Below are 16,829 nucleotides of genomic sequence, written 5' to 3' on the forward strand. Positions count from 1 at the left end.
GTTGGCTAAGATGTGTACTATTGTTATTAGATCGTACTGTTTTAAGAGTCACAGTGTAGTTTGATATACTGTGCATTCTCACAGATACACAAGTTGAAACTTACCTGAGGGTGCAAGCAGAGGAACCGCCCCCTTCATGGGAGTGTGTGTGTGAGAGAGAACGAGAGAGTTTGTTAGATTGTTAGCTTGTTAAATAATTTCTAATATTGGTTTTAATTGAAATATTAATGGTAGACAAACAGGCATCGCCTTACATCAGGCTGGAACTCATCATTTAATTAGGGTTATCTGCTTGCAGACTCACACACGCACAGACAAGGTCAGTTTCTTTTATACAATTTTGACATTTTTTCATTTCTCCACTGTGGGATATTTTGTATTGATGTTCTGTTTGATTTGGTGGCTGCACTCCACTGTTCACCTTCATCATCAAATCAAGCATTAACAGGCGGATTATTCGTGCTTCATAGAGATCACACAGTATCCACCTGCTGTGAGTGCACACTTACTGCCTCCACTGTGTCTGCATAAGAGGAGGAAGTGTGTGTGTGTGTGTGTGTGTGTGTTGCCTGTTCTTCCTCATCACACAGAGCCTGCTAGAATTAAAACCTAGCGGGCTAATTAGTATTTGGCCTTTGCTTTCTCTCTGACGACCCCATGGCGTTCTGTGTCCTGATTGGCTCTGACACTGCAGGTCAGCAACTAATTGGATCAACACAATTACTAACATTCTTACAATGTTGAAGGTTTTGCTTCATGTGTTGAGTTCCATTAAAAATCCATGAAAACACACAAACACAGAAAAGCATTCAGACACGTTAGATACTTCCAAGAAGTATCTAACGTGTAATTCATGGACGATACTTCCACAAACACACACACACACACACACACACACCAATGCTACTGTAATCTCTGACCTAAATCTCATTCTTACACTGTTGGTCATACTTCTGCTCGATGATAAGGTAGTGTAGGCGGTTTGCAGAAAGTTGTAATCTTATATGTTGAGTAAGTAGAGATTTAAAGCGGAGTTAAGATAAAGAGTGGGCTAAGTGCTTTGCTGACAGCCGGAGCTTATAGGAAATCCTGTTTCAACTCCAGTTTCATAACTTTAAAACCAATATGCCAAAATTCCCTACCTCTCTGATTTTACTGTTTTTACAACCCCTTACTTATGTCTTGTGTTTAGTGGTTTTGCCCCCGGGTTCCTCTTTTCTCTCCTCTATATTTTCATGTTTTTGTTTTTACTCTCCCATTATTAATATTTTTATCTTAAACAAATATTTCTTGCCATACCTTCTTTACTTGCTGTCTATTTGCTCTGTGTGTTTTAGGAATTCTTATCATAAAAGCAAAACAGATTTTGTAAATCAAATCCTGATACTGGGAGAGACCTTTAGATGTTACTTCCTGTGACATCTACATATTCAGCTGCTGTTTCCCCTTCTTTATTTGTGGTTTACAAACATTTAATGACAGATATATTTTATGATCCTTGACTACTTGCTTTACATTTTGGAATACATGCGGCAAAATAGCAAAAGTTTTTTTGGTGGCCAAAAAACTCAAATGCTCATGTAGCTGTGTGTGTGTTTGTTTGTTTCTTCATAAAAAACTTTAGAATGATAGAATTTGGCCCTGCCCCGAAGTGACCAAAAAATTAATTGAAGTATGCGTTTAGTTCAATTAAACTGAGGTTTGAGTTATTTAATGTTGCTGTGATATAGAGTTAGGTATATGATGTGGAGAGAAAACAAACGAAAAATGTAGATATATATAGCACACACTAATTAGACATAAATATACTGAAAAAGACAGAGAGAGCAATGAAGACAGTGTGTGAGAGTGTATGAGTGTCCAAGCTAAATTGCAAACCACTTCAGTTCATCTGCTGCCCATTTGGCTCCAATTAGCATGTAGCCCCCTCTAGCTTTAACTCTCTTTCTCTACCTCCCTCTTTCCCAGCCTCCTCTGTTCTCTCTTTGCAGCACGCCCTCATTTGCTCTGCTGCCATACATCGCTGACACAATTACCTCCAGTAGCCTTTCTGATCAGGCTGCCTGTGCGTAAGAGAAAAAGGCGACTACGTGCCTCGATGCACATGTGTATCTGTGTCTGTTTCAGGGTCCATATGTATGTGTGTGTGTGTGTGTGTGTGTGTGTGTGTGTGTGTGTGTGTGTGTGTGTGTGTGTGTGTGTGTGTGTGTGTGTGTGTGTGTGTGTGTAACTAACCTCCCGCTGCCTTTTTCCGTAACAGGCCACCACCAAGGCGGACCCCCCCTGTCCGTTTTAAAACATGAGCACACACACTCACAGTCTGAACAAAGCCCCCACAGTTAGTCAGTCAGTCCATTGAGCTGCACAGGGGTTGGGGTTTGTAAATGGTAACATATTCCCTTAGCTGCATGGGCATAATGAGCACTTATGGGGATTTCAACATGTTAGATCAAAAGATGGCTCAATGGTGATCCATTTCACATGGAAGAAACAGCACCATGCTCTGTCTTGCTGTCAAATTGTAAAATCTTACAACTGTGAACCTCTCAAACACAAATATTTGTGTCAGTATTTTAAAGTTTGCACTTTCAATATAATCATTTTTTGACCACGTTTTTGCACGTGGTCAGTCCTCGTGTCATAATAACGAGCTAAAATATCAAATGGCTTGCTCCAAGTCAGAGCATGGGGATTTGTTTGTGTTACAGGACGTGCCTCGTTAATCAGTTGTTTTAACTGCTGCGACCTTTCATAGCGAGATGACATCACCCTGCGCACATTCACACATCCATGGTCAAGTTATTAATTCAGGTTCTCTCTTGGTTGCTGGTGTTTGCACTTACTCAGATTGGCTTGGGGTCCCCTCAGGATGAGCTCTTATTGAGTCATTTGGAATCCTCATTGTCAGACCACCCAAAGATGAGTACTGCGCATGATCTCTGACTCCTGCTACACATCACACCCTTTCACTGGTATCTCTTTCCCAATCAATATTTAAAGGGCCCCTCCAGACATGTTTTAAAGAGTGTTAAAATACTCTGCTATGATTAACCCATTTAATCCCACATTTTTCCCAGACATGAAAATATCCAAAATCATGTTTCATTAGTCGGCTACTTCTTTGAAATATTCAACCATTACTTTAAAAGATATTCATGGAAAAATAGGTTAAAAAGTGTGTTTTATGTTTGGTCACAATAGTGATTTTGGTTGATTAAATTTGGTTTATAGACTATTTTAACATATTTCTCCTATGGAGTCATAAAAAAACATTATATTTCCCTTTCCAGTCATTAACAAATGTAGAAAGTCTCCAACATTGCCACTAGAATGACATTTCTGGCCTACATTATCAAATATACAACTATACCAATATGAATACTGAGAGGACAATACATAGAGCAAACAAAAAAAAAAGCAATTATCTGTCTAACTCAGCATTGTTACTTTATTGGAACAGACATAACATTTTTACTTTTGGACATTTCCAATGTGATCTCCCTTAGAGTGGGAGGAGGAGAACATCCATTGGCTCAGGGCAGCTTTGTTTGACATATTCTGCAGGAATAGAGCCTTATAACTAAGAAATATTTTCACGGTCACTATTGTGACCGGTGGGATTAAATGGGTTAATATTTAGTTCAAAGTTCAACATAGTTTCCCCACATACAAAGTAAAAAACAAAAAAAAAGCACTTTTACACATTGAGAGAATCTGGATCAGGCCTCCTCCAAATGAGGAGTGTAGTTCATTGTACCGGGCAGTGTATGACATTAGTGTTTGTGAAACATGGAGTAATGGAGGCTGGAGGTTTCGGGTTTATTTTACAGCTTTTAATTGGCTTTCGAATCGGTGACATACTAGATCTAGTTTGCCCGGCATATGTTTGAATTTCAGATTTTAGGAAAGTGCAAATACAACCAAGTTTTGCAGACATTTGGTCCTTAACCAAAACTTTGATTTGGTGTTGGTGCTAGAAAAAAATGTATCAAGGATAGTACATTTTCATGATATTTCATCCAAAAGTTGTGGAGAACTTTGTTAACAAACAAATACAAATTTCAACCTCATGGTGGCCCAAGAGGCCGAGTCCCCCTGAAATCAAAAAGATTCATCCTTGTAGCAATCCATCCAGTAGTAGTTGAAATATTTCAGTGTGGTGTACCAAACTACATTGCCTTACAGAGGAGCCACAGTGGCTAGAAAACATCAGCAAATAAACTTCAAAATAGCTATCAGCTGTTTTTACTTTAGTTTATGCCCTGGATGTATAGGGATATCCCTCACCTCCTTCTTTTTGTAGCTTCTGATAACAGATTAAGGTCAGATTAAAGCATTTAGTGGCAGCATTAATCATCAAGGCTTCCTTTTTTACTTTCCTGTCCTCCATACGTGAACAGGATGTTGTAGTGCAGATGTTCGATTAAACATTCCTTCCCTGCTCACCTTGGTCCAGCTCAATGTCACCTCAAAGTTTATTACGTCTTGCTTGCTGACTGTGCTGTCACTCATAATGCACACATCTGTTTAAAACTGCTTATTCCCTCTGATGACAATTACCCTGTCCAATCTATCTATTGTATTGTATTGTTATTAATTCTGTGTATTTTATTGTATTTTATTGCTGTATCTTTTCTATCTTTTTTGTACGGTGTCCTTGAGTGCCAAGAAAGGCGCCTCCAAATAAAATGTATTATTATTATTATTATTATATGGGCTTTTAGAAACGTCTAGTATGGATTCATATCACATCAGACCAGGATACCAGTCCCTCTGGATAAATAAAGTGCTGTCTCATTTTGTCTCCCCCTCTGTGGACAGGATGCGATTTAAATACCACTAATAAACATCTCATGATATGATGCAGATGAGATGAATAGCTTTGCCACTTTTATAATAGTGTACAGTGTGGGACATTTTGACAACTCCAGAGTTTTCCCTCAGTTCTAATCTTTGTAATATGTTGAGTCACTATGTATCATTGTTACAAAATGTCTGGCGCGTCTGGTTTGGGGTTTTGTGTCTTCTAATGTCTCTACTTATCTCTTGTTTGGGAAAGAACAGCTGTGGAGGAAGTAAAGGTCAACAAGATGAACAGTTGCTTAACAAACCCCATCTTTAGTTGGTCTGACAGAGATGGGACTGATAGTCATGCGAGGTTTTAATGAGTCATGAGTGAGAGAGCATAAATCCCTGGAGTCTGGAGTTCAAATGTTTGTACTGGACAAAAAGTTTGACATGAGTCCATCTGATACATTTTGCATTCTTAATTAAATTTATTCTGCATCTGCATCCTTAGCTCATACATAATCTCTATAAACAGATATCTGCACATGAACGCAGAATCTGTTGGCAAATCGGACAAGAATTTGTAATGGGAAGCATTCTCTGTTTGTAGTGCAAGTAGAATTGATCAATAAAGAGGAAAGACTTTGGCCGAAATCCAATTTTGGAATCCATCAGCTATTGTCTGACAACAGTTGAGCTTTATGTTAGCCTTTTTTTTGGTGCATTCACATGCCAATATCTGTTTAAAGAGATTAAATCTTGTCTGGACCTAAAACATCGAAACACTGCGCCTCAAGTTTGTAATTGGATTGTAAACAATGACCAGCGCATGGAGGGGAAGGTCTTGGCCTGGATATCCATTATCTAACTACCACTGGCTAAACTGGAACCCACAAAATATTGGCTGTTGTCCCAAGAGGGTATATATCATCGTCAGACCAAAAGCCAATGGGTTCTGAAATTGGATCATCCCGAACAGCTGATGTCTACTTTTTCATTGGTAGAACTTTTTTAGATTGATGTAAAGGTGTAAAAGATGTTCTCCAGGCTGCTAGAGAATTTGACAACTGCCATGATTTTCCATTTTGAAAATTGCAAGCATAGATCAATGTCAGTTACCAAGCAAGTAGTTTGTCCAGACAGGTGTAGGAAGACTTCATGGTTATCTGTGATTTGAGGGGAAAACTGTCTATTTTAAATGTCTGTGCCAAACCACAGACCACAGTTGCTCAAACAGAAATGTTGGTATACAAACAGTTAACTACTACAGGAAACGAGTAACATTCATGCGATGAGTACAACGTCAATTTCATTTGGTTTTCACCAGAAGTTAGTACATGTGTTTGGTAATCAGCACAATGCACAAAATATGTCCAGAGGCTGACCATGATGTTTTTTTTAAAGTAAATACGGATGTGAATCATTCTTCATTGTAATGCTGTTTTAAATATTCATAAACTGCAGAATGGCCTGTAGACTAAGCTCACTTAATGTTGAAAAAGCACTTCAGATCAAAGAAACCACAAAATGGCATAAAATGCTCCAGCCTGCAGATGGTGAAGGTACAATAGTGTGGTTCACCTTCTCAAAGTCTGTACAGATGTCCGGTGGTTTTTATTTCGGGTTAGAGTGGGGACAGAGGCTAACCAACTGACAGTTAACAAATGGTCTCCCAGCTTTTATAGAGCTGAGGAAAGGAAACCAGAATGCCACTCAACTTCCTTTAGCTGCCACACACGTACACACAGTGGCTCACATACATGCCACTAAAAAGTGAGGAGGAGGAGGGGACAGACTGTGGTCACATTTAAAAGAAGACCCGACTCAACGGCAGCCTATAGTTTCAGTTTCCCAGGCAGATTTATGAGGAATTATATTTCAGTTGTGAGTAAGTAAATATCCCACCAAGCACAAATACTCTGATCTCATCAGCTCTGGTCACAGATTCTTTATTGTGTTATTTTTGGGAAATGGATAAAGAAAGAGCAGCATGTGACAGTAATGTGTTTTGAAAGGGGCCTTCAATGATTCAAGGGGCCCAGAACTGGACAAGGGTCCTGAAACATGTCAAGGGTTCCTGACATGTATTTTGTCACAAGTGTTGTTAAGAGGATTTCAGGGGGCCTAAGTTTTGTAACATCCCTAACTTTATAAGTTAGTTCACTTTTAAATTTAAGCCAAATCATTCAGCTGCAAGCCATTGGTGGAAGCAAAAAATAAAAAGAATTGCATAATTCAAAGCAGTAAGTCAGCTTTCTTTCATATCTTATAAGTATCCCACAACAGTGCTTCAATTAGTATATAGCCCCCACTGCCACACCTGAAGTGACCCCACTTACCCAAATCCTGCTTTGTAGTGCAGGGCCCAGATCTTATGCTGCAACGGTAAACAGACATGCAGATGGAGCAGTTTACTGCTGCACCCTGTTACTTTCTCCTGTACTCACTTCTTATAAGCTATAGCCAAAGTGCCCTATATAGATACTGTAGGAGTGCATTACAATCAAGCGGCAACCTCCGGGTCTGAGCAGTGAAGCAAACAAGGAAGTGTCTTAAGCTGCATTCTACTGAAAATTCCAACAGGGGGCGCTGTTGAAGGTTGCAGAAGCATTTGGGTCCATCCATTTCAATAGAAAATTTTATGACAACACTATGGTCTCAATCGCTAGTAAAAAAATCTTCTTCACGACAATTTGATGTTAATATTGTAAATAATGGCCCCATTTAGAAGAAAATAGAAGATAAATGCTGTGTTCCAATACCCATACTTCCCGTACTTACAATACTTAGTTTGAGTACGCAGGGTGTTCCGTTTCCGATCGCGGCGAAAAGAAGTGTACCTAAAGGACCCAGATGTTGCCCTCATAACGGTCAAAACGCTGAGTGCGGAACGATGTACACTATACGCACTCAACGGCCGCCATCTTGTCTACGTAGCGGAAGAGGCGGAGCCAGGCAGAGCCGCTCAGCTTGAAAAAATGTTTTGTAATGGCGGCCGAAACAACAGCGGAGCATTGTCTGTCAACATCAGGAGGAGTAGATAACGTTGCTGACAACGCCGGCGCATTCTCCACATTTGCTGCGTTAATGGAGCCATATTGCCGGATTGTAGAAGTAAGGATTAAACAACACAAAGGGTAATTTTTTCGCCGTTTTTCGTGGGTGAAGAGCCGCGGCGGCTGTCGCGAGCGTAATTTCCGGTAAGTGCACCACAGAGTATTAGATTTGGAACGACACTCACCTGCTGAAATCTGCATACTTAGTAAGTGCAGATAGTGTACTGCGTTTAAGTGTACTCATGGAAGTATGGGTATTGGAACACAGCAAAAGAATCATTTGTTTTGGGGCGTGGCTACCTTTGATTGACAGGTCACTAACAAGGCGAGCCGTCATCAGGAGAAAAAGAAAAGCAATGCATATCAACAGCACTGTGTCAAAGTAAAACATTTTTTAAAAAAGGACGTTTACCGGTTTGGTCTCATGACTTAGTGTTTGGTTGGACTAATAGACACTCCAAGGAGTCACTGTTCATTTTTCTTAGGTAAGTAATGCACATTTTGTTTTTGTTTTTTGCTAGCCAAAATGAACATCCCAGTTAATGCTAACATGAATTAGCAGCGACTAATGCAGTAGTGCAGTGTCGTCATATCAAATAGGGTCTGCTCCCTGTTTCTGAAAACAAGATGGCAACACAAGATGACAACGAGTGTAACACTGAACAAGCAGTCCACAAACCAATAGGTTTCACGGTCACTACGTCCATTATTTATACAGTCTATGATTACAATATCACTATGTTGCCTAGAAAATCAAGCAGATTTAATTATGACTGCTCCAACAGGGTCAAATGATTCTAACATTGGGAACTTAAACCATCAGGCACAACAAAGCCGCAACTCTTAAAATACACAGTGTTAAATGTGTTCACACCTTCAAGCCCAACTGCAGTATAACAGACGTGCACAGTACAGTGCAGAGTATCCATCCCTCTGAGCACTGACCTCCTCAGTGACCAGCCAAAAGTGAATTCGTTACACAACACTGAGAGGAAACAGCATGAAATCAGGTAGTACTCCAGATCCCATACTGGACATCAAACAGTGTTCTCAGGGTTCAAACAATTTTCCGTTTCAGCGACCACATGTCTATTCACTCCTGTTCCTTTCCGTTTTTAAAGGAAGCTGTTTAACCCGTGTCCGTGACCATAGGTCAGTCATTCAATTAAACCAGTAAATCTCAGTGAATCAAGCTGGAATAAATCCAGCTTCCCAGGTGAGTCCAATTCAAGTTGACCGGCTCAGGCTGCGGTCACAGCAGTGCCCCCATTCACTCGTTTGCTGGGTTTGGTTCACTTGGCTGTAAACGGACACCATTAGCTGGTAGGGTTGTTAAGCCACTTTAGGCCAATTAACTTTCCTTTACACGCAACACACCCAGCTGGAAGGCGCATGTTTGGGTTTTGAGGAAGAGAAAAGGAAAGAAAGACTGTGAACAGAACAAGATGTGCAACTATATATATTTTTCACATTTCTTCATTTACATCCTTTGATCTTTCATTTGGCTCAAAGTTTATTATTGTGTGGTGTTGGTGTACTAATTAGAGACTTGCATGACCATCTTTTGGTGCAGAGGGTACCACGATTAGTGGTATAGTGTAGATGAGAAGGACATAAGGAGGGAGGGGAAGGAGAAAGGAAGGAGAAGAAACAGAGAAGCAGAAAGGTCAGTTGAGGTGAGATTGGAAGAGTCAAAGCAAGTTAGGGAGGAGTGGGAAAGGAAGACGAAAGGAAACGAAGCAGTAAAATGAAAATTTGGTGTTGTTTTCATTCTGTATCCCACGGTAATTTGCAATATTTTCAGTCTTCAGGGTTTTTTTCAATATCCTGGTATGCCTAAATTGACTGAATGTTCACTGGCGTTGTTCGTTCAATATCTACAAGGCATACAGGGAAAAGAAAAATGAAGCAGGTTTAGGAAAAGGAGGTGGCAGAGGTGATACAGATGGTGTTTTCAGAAATTTGTCTTCCTAGTAAAGTTGTATTCACACCAAATGCAAAGCAAATCTTTTGTGTGGTGTGATGTCTTACAGTAAAGTAATTCGGGCTGGGCAATGCCAATGATGCAAACATACATAATCTGCATCATTCATCCAGAAATTGTCATGGCGCTGTGTCCAGAAAGGCTGCCAGCATTTAGATTCTCCTGCATGGCATACCCCTGATCAATCTGAACTCCACTTAGAAAAAAGAAACAGACTAGCTTCAGCTTTCTTTTCTTCTTGTGGACAGACCTGACAGTGCATGAATTCAGACTTAATGATCGGCATCATAATGTAGTTATTTCAACGTACTTTTAACCAGTTTAATGCAATTAAAGCACAGACAAATCTGTTTGATTTGGTTTGTACCTCTGTAGTAATTGGTGTGACAAATATAACTCCATGGATGCAATATTTCCCTACCTCTTGTGTTCATCACTGGAAAGTGAAATTTGAAACTGTAAAACAGAGTCGAGATTTCTATATATAGGTGTGTAATCAGAGACCAAAATAATAACAACGACAAACAGATAAAGGACTAAAAAATGATGTGGCTTCCAAATAACAGAGGAGAGAGGAAGACAGAGAGAGTGAAAGAAGGAAACACTTTAATGACTCAATGAGAAATGTATACAAGAGCAGGAAGAAACAACAAGACAGAGAAGATTGGGAGGGGGGAGGGGGGGGGGGGGGGGGGACCCGAGAGTGTTCTTTAGGAGATTATAGCCTTACTCCAAAGCCCTGCAATAAAAAAATTTAACAATAAAAAAATCTAAACTATTTACTAAATGTATCCACAGTTTACAGCCCCAACGTAATTCTTCTGCTGGATGCATGTCAAGTTCATAGCAGACAAGCAAGAAGAGGCTCTCTGAAACATTATATACACAGAAATGAAAGGGGGAAACATTCCCCATAATAGCCAGCACATTGCAAGAGATTACATGATGTTGGTCCAGTGTATTTTAATTACAGACCAACAGCACAAGTGCATCATGCATATATAAACCACATGCCAACACAGTGAAACCAGTGGGAAAGAGGGGTATATGCATGTACAAATGTCCTGACTGAGTTCAGGAAACAAAGTATCAGTGACAAAGTTGATAGTTGCAAAACAGAATAATGCAGCATTGTGATTTTATACAATGCAGCGCTTACAGTAACAATGTGTTTTTGTCAGGCATGTCTATACTGCTGCACTTAATAAGCTACAAAGGGAGCATTGTTACTGTGTGCAGGTTGATTTCATCCTGCACTTGGAACATTCTGAGGCAAACTTGCAGCCTCTTTTTGCTGTTTTAAATTGAATGTGTTCAATAATTATTTCTCTTATTCTTCCTCCCCTTCTTCACTACGGCTTCTTTATCCACTGAAAAGTTTTTCATCCATTTTCCCCTGCTTATCTGATTCTGATTCGTAGTGGCAGTAGGCTACATTTTGTTCATCTCCCTAGCAGTGTTCCCAAGCCAGATGAGATAATAATACTTAATAATAATACCTCCAGTATGGTTTGCAGCAGGGTGTCCTCCCAGTTGGACTGGCCTGGAATACCTCCACAGTGAGGCCTCTGGGAGGCATCCTAATCAGAAGCCCAAATAACCTCAGCTAACTCCTTTCTACACAAAGGAGCAGTGGTACTTCAAGCTTGCACCATAGTCTGATCCCTAATTCTATTTCTTAGGGTGAACGCAGCCATGAAAGAGAATTAATTTTGGTCGCTTGTGTCCACCACAGTATTTCGTTTTTTACCCCAAAGCTCATTGGTGAGGGTTGGAACATAGATCAACAACAAACAAACAAACAACACCACTTGATAAGGTTAAGGTAACAAAATGACTTGGTTGTCTTCAGATAAAATCATGGTTTGGGTTAGAATGATTAAGTCTTGTTATTTAAATAACATATTAAAGTTAAGCCAGCATTGGCTTTTGGTTTCACACGGGACACATACAGCAGTACAGGGTTAGGCTTAACACTATTCCTGGACAAACTGTAACTTCCATCAACAAGTCCTTAAAAAACACATAGAATTGATAAGAATACACATCTTTGCTGGAGCCCTGTGCCCCTTGAGAAGGCACTTGACTTCCTGTTAAGGATATGGGCTAATTTTGTTCGTAATATACACAAGCAGTGGATAAAATCTTGGAACAACAGGAAACACACCACAAGTGCTACATGGTTGAAAGATGACGAGAAATCAAATCGAGCATTTAAAAGAGAAGCTTCCAGGAACCAGTTTTCATATTTTCACATTCCTTTGTCTATCTAATCCTTCTCCTTTCTATTGTCTGCTTGTCCAACTCTGCCCTTTTAATTTTATCATTCCATCTCAACTCCAGTGTCTTCTTTCCCCCCTCATATTCACCTCCCTCTATTTACTTCTCACTTTAACTTCACCCTATTTGTTTTGCCTCCACTATCTTCCCCTCTCTCTCCGCTTTCCTTTTTCTCTCTCCTTATGTTACTTGAAGCCATATGGTCTGATTGTAACCATGTGTGTGTGTTTGATGATTACAGTGGTAAGTCTGTCAGACTCTGAGAAACTTCACCATAACACATAGAGGTGGCACCGGCAGACACACACATGTTCACATACTTGCATCATGCCAGCGATGACTCAAGACAAAATACACAAAGAGGAAACAATTTCAAAGAATCTCCTCCCAATTTATGTCATTGCGGTAAATATTTTCATATCATGCTTTTGTGAAGTGACAATATCCTTAACCACAAGGATAAGTGTTTCACTGAAATGGAAATGGGGTGATGAATCGCTTGGTAAATGGCCCGCTTCCTTTTTTCATGTGCCTTGGGAAAACATAATTGTGCCAAGCTTTGTGCATTGTGCTGCTGCTGCCTTGCTCAATTAGAAAGAATGCTGTTTTTGTCTTGCAAAACAAAAGAATTACGTAGATTTGAAATCAAAGAAAGCAGAGTTAAATAAGGACGAGAGGTAGGAGCAGAAGAAGAAGTGGGAGAGGACAAAGAACAGTGATCTGGTTTCCTCCTTGTAAAAACTCCAGGCTTAACAACACACTTTTCTTCATCAACCTAATGGAAAGAGATGGGGTGTTTAAAATACTATGTAATAGTGTATTTGTATATTCCCACATTATGAGAAATCATTTTGCAATCCAAGGAAATCATCTGAGAACCACTGCTCCTCCAGTGTACAGTAGAGAGATGAGCCAAAGAGTTTATAGTTGGATTTAAGATCCTCATCTCATCTGAGCCAACAACACAATCTTCCCTATTGTTTAAAAAGCAACATTATGCTATAAAGTAGCTTAATCCAACAAAAGGTCTGGTGCATTTCTGTGAAACCAGTATTTAGTGATTCTGTGTATTTACTAAACCTACCAGCACAGTGAACTTAATTGACCTCCAGCATCTCTGGACTCAATTAAGCTCTGCTCTCCTGTGACTGAGAGAGGGTCTGTGCTTTCCAAAAAAAATGTACTCTGCTCTTAGTACTGTTTGGTGTATAGCTCTGAGAGACTACAGCAAAGTACTTTGCCAAACACATTGTGAGAGTATGGTCTCTTTATCCACTAGAGCAGCGTTTCTACCAAGAAATTCCAGGTAATTCTCGTCTCTGGGCTACTTTTAAATGAACTAAAAGGTTACCTACGTTTCTATAACGATCTAAAGCCCTGCAAAGATGAGGCAAATTAGTCAGCTGACGTATGAAAACGCAACATGACATGGGATGAGAGCTGCTGGTGGTCACAGGGATAAACACATTCGAAGCGGTACATGGGTTGAAGAAGAAGTGGTGTGTGTGTGTTTGACCAATCAGCTTCAGTCAATCCTCCAAACCACAACCAAAAAGTTCTGCACTCTCAGAAAGTACTCCCCCCTAAGCAGAGCCTTTTTGAGGTACAATGTCCCCATGAAAGCATCCCCGGAACTTTATTTAGACCCTGGTCCCTGTGTTTGAGTTCCTCAAATTCCTGCGGTCGAAAAAGGGGCTTCGGTCATCCCTTCCACCTCTTTGTGCTCTTGTAACACACATTGTATGTAAATAGAAGTCACAATTATTTGTGTCTGGGTCCTTGATGGTCGTCGTCTCTTCTCTCATTGCTTCTCCTCTCCTATTCTCCTGTTGCTCTTCTTCCTTCCCTAGAGATTCCCCACACTTCCGCTCTCCTCCTCTTCATTTGCTATATCATGGTTGTATCAACAGCTGTGTCATGGTTGAACCTGAACGTGGGAAGGGAAGTCGGTTTGAGGTTGCAGTGGTGCTAACAGAATTTATAAACCCCCACTGGATGAGCTGTCTGTGAATGCATCATTAACAAACAGCTTGTTGACCATATTCCAACTGTCTACTGTCTGAATGAGCCAGAACTGCTCGCCGGGGAAGTACATGCACAACCTACACACACACACACACACACACACACACAGTAAGCATTTTCACAAATGCAAACAAACTCCCAAATTTCATATGAACTAGGTCATCTCCATTACATAGTGCATTCTCAACAATTAAACAAAGCAGTAAAACACTACAGGCCCATTATTGAAAATGTAGAACTGCCATATTAGTTAAGTGACCCTTAAAACCCCATGTCCTGAGATATAAGAGAAGTCTTTTTTTAATTATCAGTCTCCATTGATTAGTGGATCATGAATATATTCCAGTCAAATCACTTTTGTACGCAATCATTCCTACTAATATTTATTTAAAAAATGTTCAGTTTGCTTTTGTAACATATGGAAAATACATGTTTTTTTATTTCACTGATTAGGCTATCAAAAATGAGTGATGATGTTGATGTCCTTTGACCTTTTTAAACCAGGTGATGGAGCTCTTACAGCTGAATGACAGTCTTAGCTACTGGAAAATCAAAATTACTTTAACATACCTGTCAACTATGTGTAATCAGGTATGCTAACGTTAGCACTTTATGTAAGATCACTTATGATCCACTTTTTATTCTTTGGTTCTTGAGTTTTGGCTTTGGAAATGTGACCATCCACACTATTTGTGTACCTAACTTTACTCAAAGTAGTGCTCCACTTAGGCATGTTGAGAAATCCAGAACTTGACAGAACTTCTGTGCCGAGTTACAGTTGCAAAACATTTGCGGTTCACATGAGGGGTTTAGCTAACCGTCACTTGGCCATCAGCCAAAAGAAATCACATGATGGACAAACAAATCAACAAATGATCAGAAGGAACACCCTCCACTGATGTCATCTTATAGACAAATTGCTGGGAGAGGGGGGGAGAGAGATGCTGTCCAAGTCTGATATTCCGTGTGTGTAGGTGTGTGTGTGTGTGTGTGTGTGTTCACATGCACGCCATCCATTACGAGCCAAGACAACTTCCTTCTGACCACACACTGACACTTGAACTCATAATGAACTATTGTGACAAAGTCTTCTCTAATTGAAACTATTTTCTTTATCTCTCTCTGCCCCCACCTCACTTCCACACATTATTCTCCAAGTTGTTTCAACTTTTCAGTTCCTTCAGTAACTATAATCTTGTCATGTTAATAAGTAAAGTTAAAAAATGAAAATGACCATATAGTGGGTTTTTTTTATTTTTATTTAACTTTTGACTAAGTTTACTTGTTAGATATACTATAAGATAAAGATATATGATAAATGACAAGAATTACTCTGATTGATAGCAGTTATGAGTACATTCTAACATGGTTTAAATGTCATTTAAGTTCAATTGGATTCACGCATTAAGTTGGTAGCAGTTTCACCACAAACGTGCTTCAAATAACAAGCAGCAGACCCAGGTCAGTCCTAGACAGGAGGTGTAGGGATTCTACACAGCAGTGATTGTACAGCCAAATGGCACCATCTAGTGACCTTCTATTTAAATCACATTGATACAGAAACAGCATTTATTGCCTAAGGAATGGTTCCTTTTCAAGGGCAATTTGGAGGGAGAGTATTTAATATAATTTCTAACAAATTCTTAAGAAGACACAACCAAGTCTGTACAGTACCACAAACTCATAAAGCCTTGGAGTCTTTGATCACCTTTGTAAAGTTCCCTCTTCATTTTATCTTCTGTATTTTTTGGTAATCAACTTTTATCAACTAAGGTTGGATATAATTTTTCCAAAGGAAAGTAAAGCCCTATATGACATTATCTACTGCATTACTGCAGGGGAGAAGACCACAGTTGGTGTGGTGAGAAATGGCAACAAAGGAACTGAAAATTAGCACCAGAATGGGCATCACCCAATCAGAAGATTATGGTTGGGAAAAGGGTTTTAATTAATATAGTACACATGAGCCACTGTTGCTATGGAGAGGAAGAAAGTGAATCAAAACAAAATTCTCCTTTGAGGCACTTGCGAATAAATACTGTGTAATTGTCATCCAAATGAACCCAAAATCTGAAAGTGAACAGATTTATGCTGCTGAATTGATTCTCAAATATAATCCTAAACTTTGGCTCCCCGTACACATGTTTTAAGCTCTGTCATAGTGATGTTTCAAACTAAAGTGTCAATGCTAATTTAATTTTTTTTATTTAGAGATGCTTGTATTATTGACTTTTTTCTAAATCAAAGAACCAGGTATTTTCTAACACAGTTGTTCATATTTTGCACTGAGAGTTTCATGTTCATTCCAAACCTCAGAGGTGTCCTTGATGCCATGTCTCCTAACAAAGGGATTTTTTTTTTACTACCAAAACCACCTTAAGTAATGCTTTGGAGTCCTCTATTGATTCATTACAAAGACTAGAAAAAAAATTCACAGCATAACTTCAATCATTGGGTGTCCTTTGACTGAAGCTGATATATTTTGGCACATAAAATGTAAAAAAAAATAAAAAATAAAAAAAAAGACCTGCCTGCTTGCTCTGACCTGTGGTGATGGCAAGGTGGTTGTTATGTCCTAGCTACTCTCAACTGTTTTTACCATCACTGACAAAGTAGGGAGCTTCTTTGTTTTGTCTGGCCTGAGTTCTGATAAAGTGGTTCACAGAGTAGCCCTGCATATCAAGAATGGCGAAGAA

Source organism: Centropristis striata, chromosome 8 (genome assembly GCF_030273125.1).
Source record: "Centropristis striata isolate RG_2023a ecotype Rhode Island chromosome 8, C.striata_1.0, whole genome shotgun sequence".
Lineage (NCBI taxonomy): Eukaryota > Metazoa > Chordata > Actinopteri > Perciformes > Serranidae > Centropristis > Centropristis striata.